This window comes from Camarhynchus parvulus, chromosome 4 (assembly GCF_901933205.1).
Source record: "Camarhynchus parvulus chromosome 4, STF_HiC, whole genome shotgun sequence".
NCBI classification, from domain to species: domain Eukaryota; kingdom Metazoa; phylum Chordata; class Aves; order Passeriformes; family Thraupidae; genus Camarhynchus; species Camarhynchus parvulus.
In genome coordinates this window covers 61,843,489-61,867,023 of record NC_044574.1, presented here as the reverse complement: position 1 = coordinate 61,867,023, position 23,535 = coordinate 61,843,489, and the positions used below count along the sequence as shown (strand labels likewise).

Below are 23,535 nucleotides of genomic sequence, written 5' to 3'. Positions count from 1 at the left end.
AGCAATGAGAAAAGGAGCTCAACAGGCACCAAAAAGTCAACACCCAGGGGAATTCCAGCGTTTGGCAACGGCTTGGGAAGATCGGGGCCTGCAAACCCCAGTGCTGCGAGGAGCTAACCTGCAAAGCAGCTGTGAGAGAGAGATCAGCCAGAGAATGACTAAGAGAAAAAAAAAAGAGAAATTATGTGCTCTTCTCTCAGTCCATGAAAACACAGCAACAGTGCCCTGGAATTAGCTGCAGACATGCAGCTATGGAGAGGCATGGAAGCACTTCACAAGGAGGAGGGAAAGCAAGGAATGTATCAAGAAATCTCCACAGAGGAGTCCCCAAAGGCAGGCAGGGAGAAGAGAGGGTCTCCAAAGGGACACTTCTGGCTGGACTGAGGTGTCAGTGTCTGAAATATCAAGAAGAAATATTTTCAAGCTGTGAGCCAGCCAAAGGCAAGCAATGGCATATGAAGATAAAGCAGAGAGACTCTAAGGGCTAAAATGACATAAACGGGATGAAAGCATCTCCAGCATGTTGGAATCTGGAGGGATATGAGGCAAAACTTCCTCACAAACTTCCCCTCCTCTCTGTTGTGCACATATCCACAAAGGGCAGTCTGAAATTCCCCAGTACACTAAGCATCAGCTGGGAATGTTTCATGAGCTCTCCCACTGAAATAAAAATCTAAATCAAGGGAAAATCCCTCACAGGTACTGTGGACATGATGCCTGCTCCAAAGCTACTGAATGGAATGGAAAACATTTTGCTGAGCACCTGTAGCTCCCCTCAGTTATGATTGCCCTGCACAGCACTTACAATTTAATTTCTAATTAAGAGCCACGAACCAGACTCCAGATCAGATGGTGTCAATCAGCATAACTGCCTTTCTCCTCTGTCACTGGTGGTTCTGGAAGGGAAAATCCCCGTGCTGCCTGTGCAAGTCCCAGGTGCCCCAGTCACAGGGAGGAGCTGCACCTGGCTGCAGACACAACCCCAAGAGCTGTGCTGGGCTGTGGAGTAACAAAACTGGGCCAATGGGCTCAGAGTTCAGTCCTCCTTCTCACAGGGACTCCCTGCCAGGTCAAGGCATTGGACCTTGGAGTGAGACCGTAACTACAGCAGGTCAAAAATTTACTGCAGACACTGGTTCTGTTCAATGAAATACCTGCAGGAAATGCCCACTGATTCACTCACATGGTTAAAAAGAAATTGAACTGTTTTCAGGTTTTTTTGGAATGGAATGAGAATCCTCCAGAACAGCCTCTCACATGAACGATTTGTTTTGTTTATTTATTTTTTTTTGTCATCACTGAATCCTCTATTTCAGATTTTCAGTCTTTCATCCACTGGGGTTTTTTTACAACCCTCTGGCTGTCAGTTCCTTCCCCACAACCTCTACTGATTTTCTTCTTTTTCTAAGCCCTCTTGCCCTCAAGAAAGGATGCAGTTTTAAAATAGAACAATCTTCTATTGTAGCAATTTACATTTTAGGTATTATAATGAGTGAAAAAGCTGAAGCAAATTTGCTCTAACTTTTCCCTACCTGGGTTGGTTCTGCAGTGCTAACAATTATTCAGAGAATTCAGCATTTTATAATTTCTCAGGCACACTTAAGTAAATACACGGTGTGTGTAAAGGATTTTGGATTCACCTAATAAGCCAATGGATGTCACTGTTGCTCTGCACAAACTAAAATGGGAAAGCAAAGAAAGATGATTAAACCAAAATAAAGTTACAGGAGAGAGTTCTTTGACCTGGTCTGTGCTGGTTACATTGGGCAATTCCCTCAGGGGCTTCCTAAGTGCATGTCCAAGGTATCCCACTGTAACTGCAGAGATAAGGTCAGGCTAACAGCTGGGTGTAAAAGAGGAGGGCTTCAGCAAGGTTCCTAAGCTGTTTAACCCCTTCAGCTGCAACCTCCCCTGAAACCTCAGCAGTGAGAGGCATTTGTTGACGAGTTTCCTGGGAAGGACCCACACTTGTGCAGCAGGATGCTCCGGGCTGGGACAAAGTAGGTCACCAAGGGGCTCTTCAGCCATGGCCAGAGCTGCAGCTGCCACATTTCTAAGTCAGTGCTCACTCCTGCTTTAATGGGTTGATAAAGGTTTAAGAAACAAGTGGAGGTTTTGGTTGCATTCCTGTGTGCCAGGCAGCAGCTCAACATCTCATGAGAGCTGCTGTCACTTGAGAATCGCTGTTGCAGTGAGGGGTGGTTTACACTGAATTACTGACAGAGCTCAGGGAAACCAGGAGAGAAAGGCAGGGTCACCAGAGCACAGAAAATATGGCCCAAAAGTAAAGATAAAAGGTTTGAATGCTGTGAGGGAAAATGAAGAAAAATGCTTCAAAAGTATGAGGAGTGTGAAGTTTCTGATCCTGGTCTAGTTCTGTCAAACTGTCCTCAGTCAGAACTGTCCCTCATGTACAGGGACTCTGCCTCTGTGATAAGAACTCAGGCAAGTGAAATTTGTTTCCTGGAAGGAAGAAGACAATTTGATCAATTGGGAAAAAACGCCTGAGGCTGGTCCAAATTTCATGTATTTGGATCTAAAATACACTTGGGATAAGTGCAGTTATTCCAAAGTGTTGGTATGAGGCATAATTCCATTTCCTGCACATGCTGTTTAGCAAGCAGGAACTATGTAAACCAATAAAGCCAAAGCAGGAACCTCAAATGCCAATTGTTTAGCACTGGAACAGAACCACCAGACCACACCGCTCCCACCAAGTGAGGAACTAAGTCTGAGACATTGTCAAGGTGCTGATGAAAGAAATTCAATTGTTATCTTATGAGATCCCTCAGGAAGATCTCTGAGCCCTATCTCGGAACAGGCTGAGCTTGTTGAAGTCTCTCCCAAGCCCCAGCAGCCTGTGAGCTGCCTAATTGCACCAGGCAGGAAGGAGCCTGTGGTAAAGCTGCGTCAGGCACTGCTGTAGTTACTGTTTGTGCCTGCTCTGAGGACATGGGGCTGCTCCACACAGCCACGGCTCTGTCTGCTCTGCCCTGTCATTAGTCCTCAAAGGGACACCTCACCAACGCCTTCCTGCAGTGACAGCTGCACCTACCACATGTGTAAAGGCACACTTACACCAACCTTTGCTTTTTGAACTTTCAAAACCTGCCGACTAAACGTTTAGGTGCCTCAACTCCCTTGTACAGTTGGATTAAGTTTTGCTTCCCCTGTGGGAATAAAGTCACTATCTGCAAGTGAACTGGGCTCAAAAACCTTTCTGGCTGCTTCCATGCAGCAGTTCCATCCATGTTTTCCAGAAGTTTTGCAATGGCACTTCTGGTACTGGCCATTTCCCAGCTGGTATCCTCAGCTCTGGCAGCAGGAAAAGCCCAGGGAGCCACTCCACATCCTAACTCTGATGCTGTGATACCATGATGTTGTTCACCCTGTGCTGACGTCAATTAAACTCTTGTTAACTTCCATCACTAAAACAAATTCTGGTTTATTTACATTGGAAGAGGCCAAGTCGAGGAATTTGCACTTAATGCTTATCGAGTAAACAGCAAAAGAAAAACACTTGGCTCTCCAAGTGGTACAGAATGACATAACCCAGAGCTGGGCAAAACAGGTAAAAACTAACATCTTAGACATCTCAATAAAAACGTCTTGATAGAAGTATGTCTAAACTAAAGCTCACGATAATTTCCTTGGGATTATTATGGATAGGAAATACTTTTGAAAAACCAAGCCAGCTATATCTTAATTCCCAGATATTTGGTCTGCAAGGAAAGTAATCACTTGAACAGTGATGCTTTCAGGAATTGCACAGTAATTCAAGACTACGTGACAACAGAGCTCTGAAAGAGGCATAATTTAATGGCTGAAAACAAGCCCATGCCCTCTATCTGCTCTAAAGGAGAGAGGCCACCCCGCCTAAACCCCAGAGTAATTTGCAGTAAGGATGGTGCCACTGGCAGGCACAGTGCCCTGGCAGAAAAGGAAGGTGTCCTGTAATTTCCATAAGGTCAAGATTAAATTATAAGATACTCTGTTGCTATAAAACAAGGCTGCTGCACACCTGGTATCATTAGGCAGCCACTCCTGGCGGGTGAAAATCCTCAGTGCCACCACAGTTAATTATGCACCCATGCAAAGGCAAAGAAGTTGTTTTCTAGAATTGGATCAAAAGGATTGACAACTCAGAGTTAGGTTCAGAAAACAGATCTCTCTGCAGTCTTTTGTACTTCAACTAACTCCTGAATCTCACCCCCATCCCTGGACAAACACACCAGCAGAAAAGGAGCAAACATCATGCATTTGATAGGGATGGTGACCAAGCACACAAAGGCAGGACTCCTCTGAGTGACACAGTGCCACCTGTGATTAACCTCCCAGGTGATACAATGCTGTTCTGATCAGCTTGTCATCATCTAAACATCAGAAAGACACATTCTCACAATATGGAGCACACACAGAGCATGACACAAAGCCGCCAGCAGAGCAGCCCACTTACAGCCACATGCCAGGCTGGGACAGGCTGGCACTGCCTGACAGCTGAATGCCACCTCCTGTGCCCAGCTGGTTGTATCAGCACTACAGATCCAGCTGTGCTCACCATTCACGTCTAAAAGAACAAGCAAACGACACCAGGGAGAACGAGAGGTGACAGCAAAGTGCGGCGTCCCAGCTCACCGAGTCTCCGAGCGTCCCATCCCTCACCAAAGCAGGCGGACAAACCAAGCAGCAGCGCCTTGCTCTGCACTGCCACCGAAGGGAGCTGAAGCTTTCCCGGACCCCGGTGCCCAGATGTCCCCGACCCCGCGGAGCCAGGTACCCACCGGTGGGATGCGCTCCAGAGGGCCAGGACCTTCCTGAGGGCGTGCAGGTGGTTCTGCATGGGCAGCGGAGGCCGCGGGCAGCCCTCAGCTGCGGCTGGGGCCGGGCTCGGTGAGGCGGCGCATGGGGAGCCAGGCCAGGGGCACGCAGAGAGCAGCCAGCCCCGCTCACCCTTTTAACAGGCGGGCTGCAGTAATGACAGAGCAGCAGCCAGCCAGCCGTGGCTCTGGAGTAATTGCCCTCGCTGCAGGCACCCAGTTGATGAGACAGGAGCACAGCAGAGCCAGGTGACTAAAGCAGGGCAGCAAGAGCAGAAGGGACACAGGAGGGAGACGGTGCCTTCTTGTTACCTCCCAGAAAAGCACTGCCGTGGCTCTGAAGCTAAGGCAGGACCCTGTGTTTTAGTGACTCTGAGTTGTCCAAGCTCAAACACACCAGCTTGCACAAAGGATTGATGCTTAGCCCAGCCTCATCCGACACTTTTTTCCAGAACCTGAAATGATCTTAGAACTGTACAAGCTCCCATTCCAGTGTCAGAGTGGAGACATAGCTCCTTGGGAAATGATAACAAAAGGAAGCCAAGGCAACGGCAGTGGTTGTCCCTTCATTTCGATCAGCTCCCTGTCTGATCCCCAACACCCATGAAGAAAGCTCAGAAACAGATTTTAATGCCAGTTTCACAACCACACCTAGGGATGCTCTCAGCCCAGCACTTACATCAGGACTGTGGTTGGGTAACAGCCTGATCTCTCCTGGCTCAGACACTGCCTTTCCTCCTCCAGCAATGAGAACCAGTCCTGGGAAAGCCCTGTGCTTCCTGGTGTGGAGTGATACTGCAGGGCTGACTGGGGAAAAGCTGCTGTCACATGTATCCCTGTGCTCCTCCTCTGCTGCTGCTTCTCCTCTGCCCCAGGGGGAAAGGGATGAAAAAGGAGCAGTAGGATGAAATTAGTAAGGAAACACCAGAAGAAATGAGAGAAACCACAAAGAAAATGGAGAAAGGCAGACAAGGGAATCCTTAGAGAAAAGGTCACCTAACAGAATCACACATGATAACCTTCCTGTGCATATTTGGTGCCATGCTATCAAATTAACCACTAAATGTCTCATAGAAAGTACATTAAAACATTGATTAAAAGGATTTCATACCTTATTATATTCTGAAGGATAATGCCTCAGTTAGGCATATCTTGTGCCCATCCACATTAAGTTAAATAAGGGCATTTCTGATCCTGGAGGAAGCAGGAATTACTTGACTTGTCATATGGATAGTGAAGCTGAAGCACTGATGAATTTATAGATAAAGATCTTTAAAAAGCAGGTGCCTAAATTCACGGTCTGAGTTTCCAAAGCACAGAACAGTTTGCAGCCCCCACTGACTTCAAAGAGTCCTTCTTGGCCATTCACACGATTTTGGAAAAGCAGGAAAAAAGATAAGGATGGCTTTTGATGAAAAGCTTGTGACTCAGGGTTGGGATGGGAAACAGGGTTAAGCAAAATGAAGGCACATCACAGGCTCAGCTCCAGTGCCCTGGTACAGTGTGCGTCTGCTAAATGTGTGATTATCTTCCCATCCCCATGCAAGCACGTTGTGTCTCCTCACTGTATCAGTAACAGGAGATCAGGGCACCTCCAGCTTCGTTAACCATGTGCTGAAATCCAGCATGCTCTCTTTACAAGAGTACGCATGCAGCAGGGCAGTGCTCCCTCTTTGATCTTCAGCCTGCTCCCTCTGGGATCACTCTGGGTGTCCAACTCCCCTGCATGTCCCAGAGAACATGTCACCATAAAACAGGAGGACCAGAAACAAGGAAAGCACAAATAATCCCACTCCCAAACCAATATATTCACTCCACATCTCTAATTACAGTCAGCCAGGACAGATCTATAAGCCTTGTGCTGGAGACAGGAATGTTTTTAATTACACCTGGTCCCTAGACTGCCAGGTAGCCAGCTGCTCTCTCAAATTAGCCTGGTATGGTTTTCCCTCCTCCCCGGATACATCTCCAGAGCTGCTAATGCTGAAAGCAGCTACAGCCTGGATGAAAGATCCCATGGATCCCAACCAGGACCTTGTTAATACTTCACAAGATGCTTTGCTGGATAGTGTCTCACTATTGCTAAAGAGAAATTAACATCCTCATAATACAACTTTTCACTCAGTCAACCTACATGCAAAGTAGTTTACTCAGATAAAAAACTGAAAGGGCACAATGGTTCCCATCTAACATTCCACCTCCTTCCACCAGCAGTACAGTGAAATTCCCATTCTTTGAAGGCAATATGATTTCTGGAAAGAGAGCACGAAAGCACCTCAGCATTCATCACTTCCAAGACACAACACAAGGAAGCACTTGTACTTAGGTTAGCCTGAAGTGCATGCCCAGGGGCCTTGCTTAAAGCACACCCAGGATTCCTTATGCAAGAGTTCATCCATAACTGGTGTTGAATTAAAACCCTGTCTGTTAATTTGGCACAGTATTAGCTATGACCTTCCTGTTTCCTCATGGCACAGATGCTGCAGAATGACCTTCAGCCACGCTGGCAGGAGCTGCCAATGTGCTGCGAAGGTTCAGGAAAGGCCAAGTCAGTGTGTATGACGGGTGTCTGACTGCTAAATGATCCTGTTCCTAATCTTTCGTGCTCCTAAGAGGAAATGAAATTTCAAGCTAAAAATTTAATTCTTTGTTTTGAGCAGAAAAAGATTATTATTTTCAGGAGGAAAGCCAGTGCCACCCAACCTCTGCCATGGATCCAGGAATTGACACCACAGTGTCCTGTGCACGTTGCTCAGTTACCAGGTTCGGCCAGGCAACAACCATCAGGATGGAAATGGTGTTGGGCATTTTTATTAAAGCTAGGACATGTTACTGATTATTTCCAAAGTTCAAACCTGAAGCTTCTTAATTTCTGACAGAAGTGATGCTGGTCTTGTGAGCTGAGCTGGGAACAGAGATGTAGCATGTCATCACCACCAGAAATGCAGTAAAAACTAAATCAAGTGACTGAGAGTATTTGGCGCGGCCTAGGTCTCTCTTTGCAAAGGCCAGACTCTCAAGGTTTTATTATGCCCTGCATATAGTGGATTAAGGGGAACACAACCATTTCCCATGTACTCTACAGTAAATGAGAACAGAATCACACTCCACAGTAATTGAGAACTGGTAGTGAACTTGCTCTGTAAGTCTCTCTAAGCCCCAAGCCACCCATCATGCAGACAGTATTAATTTTAAGGGGATAAATAATGCAGAGCAAAGAAAAAAAAAACCACAGTCAACCCACAACATTCCAGAGCTATTTACTGTGTGGGGCTTTTTGTCATTTGACAGTTTTTTTAACAGTTTTAAACACTGTCCTCTTGATTCATGAGTTTGGTCTCCAGTGAATACCAGGAGGTTTTTACAAGACCAGCAAACACTCTGCTATTATATTATTTTAACCCCAGCTGTAGCACTGGTGATCTGTGACAGTTTGATAGCTGCTGTATATACAGAGCTGGGGCTTGAATTTTTTTTCCTTTCCCCCTTTTTTTTCCCCCTTTTGGTGAAAGCTGGGGCCAAGCCATGGCAGACAATCTTGTAACGCGCCAATTTGTTCTGCTGGCGTCTCTCACCCTCAGCTTGTCACATGTACTTTTCAGCACAGACTAAAAAACTAATCAAAACAATCCTGCAGCGTGAAAGGTGCAGGCAGCGACTTCCTGACACTTGTCAGGAATTGCCATCACTGGGAATTCTCATGCCCCACCACCCACCCTGACTAACCTTCATAACAAAACAGGGCTCAATGCCTTCAGAAATGATTCGGGTCAGAGCAAATGTTGCTCATGTTTTATCACCCAGGAAACTCAGAAACTTTCCAAGAATGAAGTTATGGGAGTGGGGCAGGCTGGGGAGCTCTGATGGACTGTCTCCTGTAGACAAGGAGGCCTCAGTGTCACAGCAGCACGTCCAAGGGCAGGCAGAGCAGGGAGGAAAGTGCCCTGAGAACCTGCAGGACACCCCTTACAAACAGGTGGCTGAATGCTAAAGAAAGACACACAGAGAGTACAAGCAGCAAGACACAGGCATGAATGGAATATATTTTACAGCCTGGTATGAGGAATTTAAGGAATTAAGACGGTTCTTTTTTGTTTCCCAGCTTAGCAGAAATATTCAGGCTTTAATTATCATTTGTCTTGCTGATAGAACATAAATCCCCAAGAATCCCCTTCTGGGGCACTCTGCAGTCTTTGACTTACCTGACACCCAGAAAGAATTTGATTTTGTGCCTGACATCGCTGTCAGCAAAGAAGAGAAACCGGTGTTAAGAGGTTTTAGCCTCCTTTGTTGATCTTGGCTTACACAGTTTGAGGACTTCGGGCAGATTGGCATTAAACAAAAAAGTCCAGTGTGCTTTTGCCCTAAATTCCAGGGTGCTACTCTGTGACAGGACTGCTGGCAGTGACCCCTCTCTCCCTTCCTCCAGCACATGGCCTCACACCCCTCTATCCAAGGGCTTGATCCTGCAAGGCTGTGCCCGCTGTCCCCACACCAGCACAGGGGTAATCCAGAGCATTACAGTCCAACTGCTCATACTCTTAAAGCTGATCATGACCTGAAAAGCTTTGCTGGAACAAACCAGAATATTTGGCACTGGGTAATTTGGGAACCACTTGTTTTGGTGAATCATATTCTATGAGCCCTTCTGCTTGAGCAGCCCAGCAAATACTCCCAGTAAGAGATAAAGCCAGTGAAACCACGAGGGCGGCGACTGCCAGACTTTGGGACAGGTCAGAGCTACACTGAAGCCTAAATCATAAATTTTTGGCTTGCCTTTGGCTACATCAGTGCTTGTAAGTAAAGGAAACCTCCTGACCTCCAGGCCTGGAGCAGCTCACTGAACTGCTGGGGACACACTGCAGGATGCTGCAAGGTGAGCACTGACAAAACTTCAAAACTCTGGAGCTCAGATTTCAAGGAAAATCTCCTCTAATCACCTTTGTTTCTGTTAGAGCCCAAAAGGGTTTAAAGACAATGTCAGGTGAAAGATCTGCAGGGAGTTAAAGCCCTGCTGACAGCCTGACTTTAATCCCCAGGGGTGCAGGATGTGTTTGGATCTTGGCTCTGGAGCTCTGGCTATTCCAGCCACATCCCAGGAGCTGTATTCCGCCCCATTAGCTCAGGCTGTTCCCTCCACTGGGGTCACAGGAATGTGGCTGAGAATAAATAAATCTATCAGCTAGAGAGAAACCTTCTCTTTACATTTCTAAGGCCTGATGGAGTTTAAGCACAGGATTAAAGCAGCTCACTCTGTTGTTCCTGTGCCCTCTGGCACTCCCCATTGAACACAAGAGCCAGGTTTTATAGCATAAACAAAGCAGGCTGCTAAACAATTGAGCAGACAAACTGGTTGGAAAGGTTGTGCTTCCAATCTGGCAGAGGCAAGCTGGTCCCTTGACCTCGGGAACAAATACTGCCCCTTCTTTTAAGGGAAAAGATGTCCCCACCACCCTCCTGTCCTGTGCTTGTGTCAGGTGATAAAGGCAGGTGATCAGTACTGCTAGAGATCAGACCTTGATCAGTAATCCTGCTTGGCCTAACCTTAAAACATACAGGCTAGTAGTCAAGTCAAGGCATTTTGTTGTTTGGTTTTGTTTTATTTTAATGCTGGGGTGTAACGTGGGGACAGCTCCCAAGGATCTTCTTTCCAGTCTCTATCCCATTCCTCTCTCTTACTCTAGAAGAAGGAACTAGCAAAAGGTTGGGTATCTGCCTAAGGAGAAGAGCCAGAGGTAGAGCTCAGGAACTGGGAAGATCATCACAGCTGTGCATCATCACAGTGAAATCTTCCTAAAGGCAACAAGTGTGCTCCTTGGCTGGAAAACTGTTGCAAACTGCTCATTCCTGCCTTATGGAAGCATCACCACATACCACCTCCCTTCAGCATGAACTGTGACTGACAGCAAGCAATCCCAGCAGCAGCTATTACACCACACTCTTAATTTCCCTGGAGGGAAGCTGGAATGGCAGTGACGTCGAAAAATAAAAATCTTCTCAACAAGCAAATTTGATCTGTAGTGAATCCAGCTTGGAATGCTAGCCCCTAAGAGCAAAGGTTGGTAAGGAACCTGAAATGTGACAACATGAACTCCAAGCTGGCAGATTTAACCCAGAGTCATTTTCATTAAAAAGATAAGATCCTTCAGAATTCTTAGGAAGCTTATGGTAACTAGGAACCCTTGTTCATTCTTTAAAAAAGCCATTTGTCACAAACTCTCATTCATCCCCCCCACACAGAGGGGTGAGTCAGATGAAAGATGTCTGTCTGTTAAGCTCTGTGAGAGAAAATATGTTAATGACTTTGAAATTAAAGCAAGACCCTCTTACATACACCTTAACTATGAAAAAACGATGCTCAGCTCTTAGGCCTTTTCTTTAGGCAAAGGTGAAGCACAGCTCTGGTGCCACCCTGGAGCTGAGAGTGCAATGGGATCTCCCCTGTCTGGACTACTGCAGAGGAAGTGACACCACCTCTGACCAGCACAGAACTGGAGCTACTGGTGTTCGTCACCCACCAGCACGCTTTGCAGAACGTCAGTTTTCAGAAGTGGCTTCACACAGAATGTCACTAATAAAATAAATGTTCAGAGGCAATACACCCTGTCAGTAGTAAGCAGTGACTTGCTGAATCATCCCTAAAGGTTCCTGTGATGCCCTCCGGGCTGATGCCGACTGACTGCCTGCCTGATGCCATACCTAGAGATTCCTGCTGCCTGAGGGCCTGCCTTGGATTTTGCTCTGCTTTTATGGCAGCAAGCACTGCTGGTTTGTATGAGATACAACCATGTAGATAACAATGAGCAACAATTCTGAGCCAGAGTCCTGATTCCTGCATCCAGCACACCTCTCTGGCAGGCATTGATCGCTTACTTGTAAAATGTTTGGTCTTAATCCCCTCACTCCAGCACTGCAGGACTAGACCTGATCCAAAGCACCCTCTGGACAGGAACTAGCTCACGAAGTTGACCAAGCCATTTGTAAAAATAGATTTAGGACACTGCAAAGGAGTTGCTCCAGCCTGCCACCTGCTAAAACTGAAACTGGGGACTGGTCATTAGCACCAAGTACAGCTGACAGTGCTGGACCAGTGTCCATTATCTGACTGCCCATTATCTGACTGCCCATCCCTCAGAGGCTCTGACAAAACTGGGACAAGGAACAAAGCACCTTTCACCCCAGAGCATGTTGTGGGTCACAAGGTCATAAGACACAGCTCAAATTAACATTTTGTTTGCTGCAAAAAGGTTCAGGGCCCTGGAAAACAGTGCTCTGCTCATGGCCCAGATCAGTGCTGGGAAGAATAAACAGGAGCGTGGGCAGCACTCAGCAGGCAGCTCAGGCCTGCAAGCTTTACTCACACAGTCCTTACTGTCTGCTTAGTCCCACTGCAGCCATGAGAGAGGGGGTGTCCACGCAGTCCTGCAGAAGGAGAAGAGCCCTTAGCCATGGAAACTGTGCTGAGACGTGCATGGGGACATTTTATCAGCCACTTCTCCTGTTGGGACTTTGCGGCATTTCCCAGTCCATCCCTTTGTTTCTCCTTTCCTTTCCTCTAGTGTTTGATCTTGTCAGTGAGGCAAAAGCTCTTGGAAAGGTTTCCTGACGACCCACACACATCACAGACTGGATGTGCTGTGTAGCAATGTCATCATAGAATCATTTAGGCTGGAAAAGACCTCCAAGATCATCAAGTCCAACCTTTGCCTGATCACTCCCTTGTCAACTAATCCATAGCACTGGGTGTCACATCCGGTTGGTTAACACTTCAGGGATAGCGACTCCATCACTTCCCCGGGTGGCCCATTTCAATGCCTGACAATCCTTTCAGTGAAGAAATTCTTCCTAATGCCCAGGCTCTGGCTGTTCAGCTCTCTTCAAGCTGCATCACCACTCACAGGTCAGTCAGCACTTCCTGCTGCCCTCCTAAACAGCATAGGGAGGAGAAGAGGCTCTTGCTTCCCTACTTCCACCAACAGACACGTCTGAGCTGCAACTTGCTTTTTGTGACTTGCTGGCCTTGTTTATGTAAATTATATAATGAACTAAATACCCCAAGAGACAAATGGGCAGTTTGCAGAGCAAAACCCAACTCCACATTGTTCCTCATTGATTTTGTCTCAGCACAGCTCCCTTTCGGTTCACTCTGAAGCCATTCATGTGCCCACACCCACCCACACCCATTCCCACACCAGGAACTTCCAGCAGCTTGGCTTATGATTTATCTTCAACTGCAAAGATATAAAAGCACGGCACAACGCCGAGTTTCTCTGGGCTCTCCTTTGCAGCAGAATTGCTTTATGGTATCTCCTTTATGGTTCTTTGTAATGCGTTCTTTATTCCTGAGGAACCCTGTGAACACTGCACTCAGAAGCCCTGCAGAATCCTCAGGGACAGCAAAATGCTGGAATTAAAAGTGATTTCCAGCAGAGAGCTCAAGTGAAGCAACAAAACTTTCAGCCAAGGGCCTACTGGGATGCCAGGAGCAGACCAGCATCCTATATATTCTCACACTTAGGGACAGCTACAGGCACCTGGGGTCTCTATTATCCATACTTTCAGAGGCACTGGAATTATGAGCCACATTTGTAGTGCTCATGGTGGCAGCCCCATGCCAGAGAGAGAATAACCACCCAGTCACTGAGGCAGAGGTGAAGCAGGAAGATGCAGGAATACTCTGGGCCTGTGAGCAGAGCCCCATCTTCCAAGCCTGGGATGGGAGGGAGAATGATGAAGAATCTGTTCCCCTTTTTAGCTACCAAAGGCTCATTCTTGGCTGACTGCAGCTGAGGAAGGCAATATTTTCTTTTCTAAGAAGCAGTTCTCACCATCTACTTAGCAGGAAAATCCGGGCTGCGGTTACAGCAACCAGTACAAAGACATTCCTCTGAAAATTAGAGAGAAAGACCTTGTATTTTTCTTTTAATTGCCTTTTCATACCTTCAGTGGTGCAGGGTATTTTGCCAAGTGCACCACACATGGCAATCAAGCCTCACAACATCCCTCACCTTAGGAAGGGCTGTCACACGTACTGCCTGCACAGAGAAATGGAAATACACAGCAGTAAACACCTTGCCTCTCATCCCACAGCGAGTATGTGGCACAGGCAGAAATGATACCCAGGCATCCTGGCCCTCTAATAGTTGCACACCTACTAATCAGGCTTTACACATGTAACTACAGGCCTTTAGTTTAATGCTGTCTATGAGGAAAGAAGGATACTGCTGATTTTTTAACAGCAGATATTAATCATCCTTTCCTTAATCTTCCACAAGGATTAAACAGTGAGGAATAATACTAGCTGCCTTACCCCCAAATTTAAATGTTGAGTGCTGGGAGTTTGTAGTTTTCTTGGCCCCTAAACATCCCCCTGAAGGGCTGCTGTGTCTCTGCAGAGCACGAGGTATTCCCACGTACTCACACTGCACACAGGGCTCATTGAAGGGCTCCATTTCAGGCACACCAAAATGCCTCTTGTCCTCCACAGTGCAGAACTGGACTATGAAAAGATGATAGTTTGGCTCTGGATAGATGGATCAGGATAGATGCTTCCCCTCAGCCACCCAGGCTAGGCTTAACCTTCACACCCTGCCATAAAAGGCAGCACAGGCCTTCTTAAAACAGACCAGGGGATTCTACCCTTTCTACACAGAAACAACCACCTCTCCTGCCTGATAAACTGGCACCCCATGTCAGCTTGTGCTTATGTCTAATAAATAGCCAGGGCTGAAGTCACTGGGATTTGCTCCTGGAGGGGTAAGGTTACCCAATGCCTTGATTCGAGGCCTGGAGCAACATCACTTGCCCATGTTCTTAATGACATCATGAAGCTCGTGCCTTTAAAAGACTTCTTAAGAGCAGCAGGAAAAAGAAATGCCTGGGAGGTTCCAAAAACTCATGTCTGAAGGTTTAATAGGTTGATTTATGGGTCTGGGTCTCTCCCACTGTGGCCCTAAGTAAATGTTCAGTTAGGATTTTGTGAAGGGCTGGTGATCATTTCCTGCTTTGTCAGCTTTACTGAATGGAGCCGCCGCTGCTCCCCTTCCAGAAACAAGGCCTCTCTGATAAGAATAACTTGAAAAACAAGAGCAGTTCAAATTCCAATAGCACTAATTCCTCATTAAGCTCAAACTCCTTTTCATGCCATCATTCTAAAAGTCTATGCCAGACTAAGGAAGACAGAGCTAAAAAACATAGAATAAAAGTGCTTGGATCCTGAAAAAAACACAAATGTGCTATATTTGCACTTGGTCACTTTTTAAAAGGTCACTTTTTACCTAGCAGTGTCCCAGAAGAACAAGGCAGGGGGGTTTCTCAGGTGATGAACATAAGGCCCTTCTGAGGATTTAGCATGTGCAAGTGCCAAAATGCTTTGTGCTCTCTATGAGTTCACAGCTCTATTTCCAAAGTGTGGTTACATGTTAACTGTGAATAAAGTTTTCCCTACTCTCAGCTGGGCACAGTGTGTGGCAGGCACATCCCAGGATGGGACATTCACAGGAAACCAAAGGACAAGGGGGCCCTAAGCTATCCCCACTTAAAGGGAGGGCTGGGAAGTGTCACAACCGCGCCCGTGTGGATTTTGCTCAAGATCTTCTCTCACAAAAGCTCTTTTTTGAAATGTCACAGGGAACCTCAAGTGTCCTGGAATTTACCAGCATCATCCAAGAGGCACTTGGATGTGTAAATAAAGTAGCTGTGCACTTAGTCCTGGCTCCCAGCATGTAACCCCTGTGTAGGAACAAACGTTGTCAGCTCTGATAAGGACATGGGCTGGTTACACAAAGGTGAGTGGCCCCACAGACGCAGGCTATGAACCAACGGAATTTCTCAATTATACTGCTGTATCATCCAAACCTAAAGCAATCCAAATCTACCATAATCCAAGGAGTTTGGGTTTGGATACACTGGGTACATGCATAGGTCTTTGGAGGACACCTCATGTTGACTTTTAAGAATTCCTGCTTGGAAAGTGTCACATGTAGTGTCCATCGTGCTGAGATGGCCAGGCCAATGTGGCCTCTAAAACTCAGACATGAAATTAAGCAAGTGCTCCTGCATGAATGCCTGAAGAAGCTGCATAGCCCAACCAATTCAGGAAAACCACAGCTGAAGTGATGCCAACAGTGCATTTGAAATACAAAAAGATAAATAACCTGAGGGTCAAGTGACAACAGGTAAAAGAGGTGTGAAAGAGGCATAGGAAAAGGTACAGAGCAAGCTGGTGAGCTGTTGCTAACCATTCCAAACAGAAATCACTCTAACTAAATGAATACAAAAACCAACATCTTTTTCTCTGATGCCCAAATATCTAAGAACAAAAAATGACACTTGGGCTTTCCTGGCTGCACCTTTAAGGCCCCATCACACAACTCTCCTCGAAGTGCTCCAGGGGAACTGGAAAAACAGCAAAGAAATGGCAACATGAAATCAAAAGCTGAGAATTATTCACACTAAATTGTCTCCCCTCAGTTGTCACTCCCAACCTCCTGCTCCAGCAAAGCTGAGTCAAAAACTGCCCTGGAAACAAACCCCTCCTTTTGTTCTCTGAAGACTAGAAGTCTTTTTATATTTAAATGAAAATCTGTCAAACTAATTATGTGAATATGTAATGGTCTCATTTTGTACTCATTAGAGAACATGGTAATGGCCATAAATTCCTCTGACTAGCGTGTATGTGTGAACATGAATGTCTGCTAACGTCTCATAACCTTCAGGCTGGACCACGGCTTTTGTCCCCGGGTTAGACCTCGTGAGACAAACAAAAGGCCCAGTATTGCTTAAATTAGATGCAAAGTGCTGTGTTACAGCAATATGATAAGCATGATTCTTGTGCACACAAACAGCCCACGGGAGCGCAGCGAGCGTTCCCACCGTGACAGAGACGTGGCCCCTGTGTCGGTCAGTGACGTCGGCCATTGTCCCTGGCCATGTACAATTTTCTGCTTCAGGATAAATGGGCAGTACAGCTGTTGCTGTGGGTTGCTCTGAATGTCCCATAAGGAGAACTTCAATGGGATGTGGCATTCTTGGCATTTTTTGGGTGTTTTTGATTTCCATAGATAAAGAGAAGAAATAAAAATGGACAAGCAGTACAGAAATAAATGTGTAGGTATTATATCTCATTCACAACTGACCTTCTTCTTTCACTCATTTCTCTTTATCTTCACATACTGATGACAGATAACTTTTGAAATAAAACTGGGCTGGCACTAAAATGGATCCCAGTCTGAATTTAACAGATGCAAGGAAAAAATTTGACATCAAAGAATATCCAATGCAACATGTTGGAGCTAAGGCAGAAAATACTGAAGAACATTGATGATTCCGGAGGCGTGTTGCAGTGTAGGAACAGCAGCAACACTTTCTAGAGAGAAGTGGGCTCCTGGGCAGGATGAGGCAGAAGGCACAGACTTGTCTCAGCAGACTCAAGCCTACATTCCTGGTTTTGTTTTGAAATGTTATTCTGAATGGTACAAAGAACAAAAAGTGTGATAAACACTGAAGAGAGAGAGAAGCAGACTGAACCTTAACAGCCCTCAGTCATCTACAGCTTTCCTTTACTGATCCCACTGATCCCAAACCAAAACCACCCAACTCGGCTTCATTCTCTTCCTGCTGGGGGATTGTGGGAGCATCCATGCCTGGATCAAGTATCTTATTCTACATTAGAACAGCTTTCAAGTAGAGAGCACAGCAAAGAAACAACCTGACAATGAGGTGCAGTTAAAAGTAGCCAGAGTTTGTGACTGCTTGGTGCAGCTCAGAGCATCCCTCCACAGCTGGCTCTTGCTCTTTGCTTTCTCCAGCCAAAAACCCAACTGCCTCATGCCTGTAGTTCAGGCTGGCAGCTCACAGTCCCCTGTCCCCAGCAGCTGTGCAAGAGTTCCTGGGGAGGGAGAAGAGGCTAAAGAGGAAGGGAGCACTGCAGAACCCATAAGAACACCCATACTGGCTCAGTGAAGAACTAAATGTGACTAAAGACACCAAGTGCTTGATTTTAATTGCTGTTTTCCCCACCCCACTCGCCATGGTTTTTTGGAGGTCATTTACTGGGAAGGATGGCTGCAAAGAGCATGGCTACGACTGAGTAAGCTCCTGATTAAAGCCCAAATCTCTGGTTGCAGCAGCACTGCCGTTTTCCCTGAATGAGATCAAAAGTAAGAGATAAAACATATGAGGAGGTGAAAGGCTAATGGCTCCTGAAAATAGTTCGGTGGTGATAGGACTGAGATTATTTCTTCGAACAACATTTCTCTCATTAAAAGCAGGTAGGTATCAGATTTTAATGACTTGTTTTTTCCCATCTGGGTAGGGCCAGAAAGACTTGACTCCCCTGTTCTCCACAGCCGTCTTTCAGAAGAAATGCTTACCTGCCTTCTTATCACGGTTAAATGATACCCGTGCTTGAAAGCAGGATTTCTATCCTTCCCCACAACCTTGGGCAAATATATCTGGTTCTCAGAGAGCTGACAGGAAGGCAAATCCCCTTCTGCAAACTGACAGCTGTCAAATGATAATAAATACCTGTAATAGGGAGAGTTTTATCCCTCCTCCCTGTACATATCAGCTTTCACTGAAATTATACCCTGCTCCCTGTGATCAAGCCACTGTAGCTGTGTGCCCAGCTTCAAACACAGCCCTGAGCACTGGGGAGAAAACTACTGAGTTTCCTCCCCTCTCCTCTTCATGACATCTCCTTTCAAAGGACATGAAACTGCCAGTTACACGATTCCCTCTTGTCCATGGGGGATTCTCTGCAAATTTTGGTATTTGTTGCACGCTGTTAGGAATAGAAATAAAATACTAAAAGAATACTACAGAAACCAATATATCATCTGGCAGAGTTAAATACCCCTAACTTCTAAATGTCTCACATCAAACCTCTTGAAACACTCATGTAAATTTGCAACTCACAAGTCCTCATCTTAAAGGAATTAAAACACTTAAACACAATCCACTTTGCTGAGTCACAGCAAGAGGTTGAGCAATGCACAGGAACGAGGCCTCAGCTGCTTGACAGCAGGAAAAAAAGGTTAAGGTATGGGGAGAAAAGAAATCTGCATTTCAGAAGGGAATTTCCAGAGGAAAGGAAGGAGTAAAACCATTCAGACAGACTGACAGTCTGTTCCTGCCCCTGCTGACAGAATAAAGGCTCTTTCAGCACTAACCCTTCCCCATGGCATGCCACCTCACACTGGTGAACAGGAGACAGAGTTCTTATGTGGCAAAATCTTCCCTGGAACACAAGTTGGCATCTCTCAGTACCACCAGTGATGCTGAGCTATCTGTAACCTCAGAGAAACCAGTCCCACCACTTCATGATGCAGCAAAACCCCTCAGCCATGACAGAAGAACTCCAGGGCCAGAAGAAAATGATGGGCACAACAAATCAGTCCACTAGGATTATTTACATCAGTTATAACTTTGGCATTTGTAATAACAAGGCAGAAGTGATCTCTGTTTCATTGAGGACAATCGAGTGGTTGGACACCTACTGGAGATCACAATGACCTCATGGCAAACACAGGTTCACACTTGATTTGAATAAAACAAGATTTTGGCAATTTGTTGTCATCATATTGCAAGAGTTCTATTGTCACTACATTGCAAAGGTTCCACATTACTAGAGTTTTGTACCTCCTTGATGTTTCTTGTAGGCAGCTCCTCAGAGCACTCACTCTTTCTTCTCCTCGCAGCAGCCAACTGACTCCAGATCCCCCTCAACCAACCAACCCGCTCTTTTATAGCACTCTTCTTATTATTGGCTACAGCTGTGGCCTGTTAAAATCAGGCCTGCTCCTAATCTTTAATAATTAGCCCAGTTGCAACTCTTTAGGGGGTAAGATTACTTTCTATACTACCTTTATTTACTTCTATTGTATCCCCCTACAGCAATTAATAATATATTACACACATAGGCTCATGTCCTAGCACAGAAAGGAAAACGCCTCCCCAAACCAAACACAAGCTGAGCTCTACAAGGCCCTTTCTCCTTCAGCACGCATCACTCCGGAGCAGGAATCCCAGCCCCGTTCCCGCTTATTCATGAATGTGCATGCAGGAGCAGGGAAGAGGCTCGGGAAGAATTTCTTTACAAAAAAGAAGCAGCAGCCCCATTCCTGAGCCGCTGTTGCTATGGGCCCGCGGGGCTCACAACAGATGGCAGGAGAGCCATCCCTGCGCCCGGCTCTGAAGCTGTCCACTCAAGCATGCCATTCGCATTCCCCGCATTCCGGCGGGACGCGGCTCCGGCGCAGGGCGGCCGGTCCCCGGAACACCGCGCCGCCCTCTCCTCTCCCGAGGTGCCCGCGCCGGCATGTGAGAAGCAGCAGGACCACAAATCCTGCCGGGATACAGGATTTCGGTACTTTGAGATTTTCACTGACTGGGAGAATGTGGTTTGCTGACCAGAGGCTCGGTCGTGGACATTGTCGGTTCCTGCGTCCTTGGTAGTGATCTGATTGGGAGTGAGAAAACAGCACCGAAGGGCCTGATCCAGACCCTGATGCAGGGCTGGGCATCTTCTTGCCCCCTGGATGGAGGGGGCAGCAGCCTTCAGGATAAGGGCTTGAGGTGGGGAGGGCTGGACCGAGGCAGAGACATCCTCTTGGCTGCAAAGACATCACTGCATCCTGACCACTTGAGGGGAAGCACAGTTCAGAGCCAAGGCCACGGGCAGAAAGGATTCACTGTCCAACAGGTGTTACAAACAGCTGAGAAACGTGAGAGAAAGTGAGCAGAGAGAAACCAATGTAAAGATGCACTAAGAGAAGTGGCAGGTGGGGAAAAGCATAGTTTAAGAAGCAGAGATGTCAAAGTGTATAGAAAAGGGACGCCAAATGCAGCAGCCAAAGACTTCAGGTACAGCATTCTGCCTTGCTGCTCCATCTAGGCTGCAGTAGGGCAAGATTACCTGCAAGCGCCCCCAAAGTATGCAAAACCTTGTTGAAGGTTGAACTCCCCATTCTCGGTGAGCTCACGGTCCCAGACTTCCTCTTTTGTGCCCTGCAAATCCCGCCTGGGAACCAAAGCGTGCCTGTGACTCCCAGCAAAGCTCTCCCAGCTCCCAGGGCACAGGCAGGCTAAGGAAAATGCACCCTGGCTCCCGTTGGACACTTAATGGCAGCATTCTGGTCTCCTACACCCAAACAACGGCCGGGCTGGCTCTGCAGTGAGGAGTCTGAATGCGATTTGCCTGTCGCTTGCTGATCCCACAGGACGGGGCTCTTCGGGGCTAATTTGCATTTGGCTGCCGGAGTCACCGGGTTTTCCTTTTCCTGGGGGGTGTTACAGCAAGGATGATGGAGACAAAGGGGCAGATGCTGTGGGCCGGCCGTGTGCAGCTGGCCATCGCATTGTGCCGAGCTGCAGGGCAGCTCCGAGGCAGCCTGGGAAATGTGCTCCCTGCTCCCGGGCAGGCTCAGCCCAAAGCCAGCGCCACTCTGCTTCAGGCATGGGACTCGCCTGACCCTCCTAAGTGCCCTCCTCCCAGAGCACCGGGGGATAATGTCATTTTCTAGTTTCTTTTCTTTCCAGTGCAGACATGGATCAAACCTTAAATTGGAGGAAAGAATCTGACTTCTGCTAAAAGTCGTTCGGGTGGCTGCATGTGCAGTCGTTTCTGTGCAGGCATGCAGGAAATTCTCCCTCCCTCTCACACACACAATGGTTTAGATTTGGTATTTACAAGCTTAAGTTGGAAATAAAGGAGGAATGAAGTTTCCAGGTGGCTCTTTCTTTCTTTAATCTTTGCTATGTTTCTCCCTCCCTGTCTTTTCTATCAGTCTTTAATCAAATTCCTGCTGTTACTTTTATTGAACAAAGGAGATGCTGGCACAGCCCTGAAGTGCCTCTGTACATGGGTTGCCCTCTAAAAGCCAAGTTGCTACGATTTATTACTAAATGGTCTCTGCAGGCTGTAATTTATGAAAGGCAGAAAGAAACGTCCAAGCTTTGGCGACTGAGGTAAATGCTAATATCTGGTAATTCTTCAGCCACTTGGGCTTCTGTGAGGTATTGCCTTTAGCCCTTTGAAGGCATCCAAAAGACTTCTCTTTAACACAGTATAGCACACAGAGAAAACAGTAGCATCAGCCTGAGATGAATTTTTTCAATTTGCTTGAAGGGGGTGACCACCCAATCTCTTTAATTCAAGCATCTCTTCAAATTTCAGATGGGAGGTTCCTCTCATTGCTGCAGCCTGGGAACATGCTCACCCCTGTAGGCATCAGGCCAGGCAGCAGGGTGGTGGGATCTGTGCTGTGAAACAACCTCTTCCTTCGTGCTCTGGATCCTTGTCAGCTCCATTGCCTCAGGGATCTTTAGGGATACTCCCATGCCCACTAGTTTTGTCCCAGTATTCCACTAGCACCACTTCAACCTGCACTGCCAACTTTCCCCAAGCACAGTGGATCACCACATTTTAGATGAAAAAAACAGTTACAATTTCCCTTGAAGCGCACAGCTAAAGCTTTGGCCCATACCTAAAGATAAAACAACCCCAAACAAACTTCAAATTAAAAATATCCTAATAGCAATGAAGCAGCTAATGAGTTTAAAGATTAGTTAATGGGTTTACTAAAGGAGTTCATGTGTCAGGAAATAGTCAAAATCAAATCCAAGTTCAATGAACTTAGTTTTATGATTCACAACCAATCTAGAAGGGTGGATAGGTGTGTGTACAACATACGTCAGGTCTCCAAAGAATGCAAATTTGTGCAGAGCCACCTGGAGCTACAGTGATTGCCAGCTCTGGAGCTGTACTAATCACCATCTCTCATGAACCACCACCCGCTTTCACATTCTCTCTCTGCTCCCTGCAATGTTCAAACAAGAGCATATCCCAGATTGTGGGGCTGGTCCATCTCTGTCCAGCAGTGACGTAAAGTTCGTGCCCAGTTTGCCACCTGCTTTAAATGACTCTCAACTTATTAAAGGTGAAGACCAAGAAGAGTGCCACGAACTTGAGCATGGATTCTTCCAGACTATGAAACTGCAAACTGCACCCTACAAATCGTGGTGTGGATATGAGTCAGAGCCCCTGACGGCGAAGACTCAGCATCCCAAGTGCATGGCATTGATATTACCCTTGGATGCCAACATGCTGCACAGCTCTGGAGGCTCTCCCAAGTTCACCTCTCCTGTGAGCTCCTGGCACTTTTCTAGCCTGAAGTCTGAGAGCTTTGCTTAGATTGCCCAACAGCCTCCCAGTGACAGACCCTGAGCACCAGCACAGCACCGGCTCCCCGTTTGCTGGGAGCTCGCTTAAAACAGTGCCCGAAAAATGCCCCCCCCCTCGGCACTGCACGAACACTCGTTTGCTCTGAACTTTATGACGCCCGTGAGGTTTAGGACAGAGAGAGTCCCTAAGACTCCCGCCCTCCGTTGTCCCCAGCCCCGCGGCGCGGTGCAGCTGCCGGCTCGGCACGGAGCCGCGCAGAGGCCGCTTACCTTTGGAGCCCCTGGAGGCGGGCTCGGGATCCCCATCCCGCCCGAGGGGAGCGCGGGGCCGGCAGCGGGGAAGGGAGCAGGCAGCGGGGCAGGGAGGAGGCAGCGGGGAAGGAAGGGCAGCAGCGCCCGGGAGCGCGGAGCTGCGGCGCGCAGGCAGCGCGATAACGAGCTGCGGGTACAGGTGCTGTGCACGCAGGCACCTCGGCACTAATCCCGCAGGAAAAAGCAGGAGGTTGGCTCGGCACAGGCAGCTCGGATTACTGCC

General features: G+C 47.2%; 1 protein-coding gene across 4 annotated transcripts in view; it reads right to left on the bottom strand.

The window, feature by feature from the left end:
- SHROOM3 (shroom family member 3) overlaps window positions 1-23,535 on the bottom strand; it is a 110,671-nt gene that overhangs the window by 46,355 nt on the left and 40,781 nt on the right. The window contains exon 1 of one of the 4 annotated variants that reach the window (XM_030947451.1): window positions 23,271-23,498. The exons of the other annotated variants lie outside the window; for them this stretch is intronic. The gene's annotated coding sequence lies outside the window, so the exon portion shown is untranslated. Of the gene's footprint in view, window positions 1-23,270; window positions 23,499-23,535 lie in introns of those variants that run through there. 4 annotated transcript variants of the gene reach the window in all.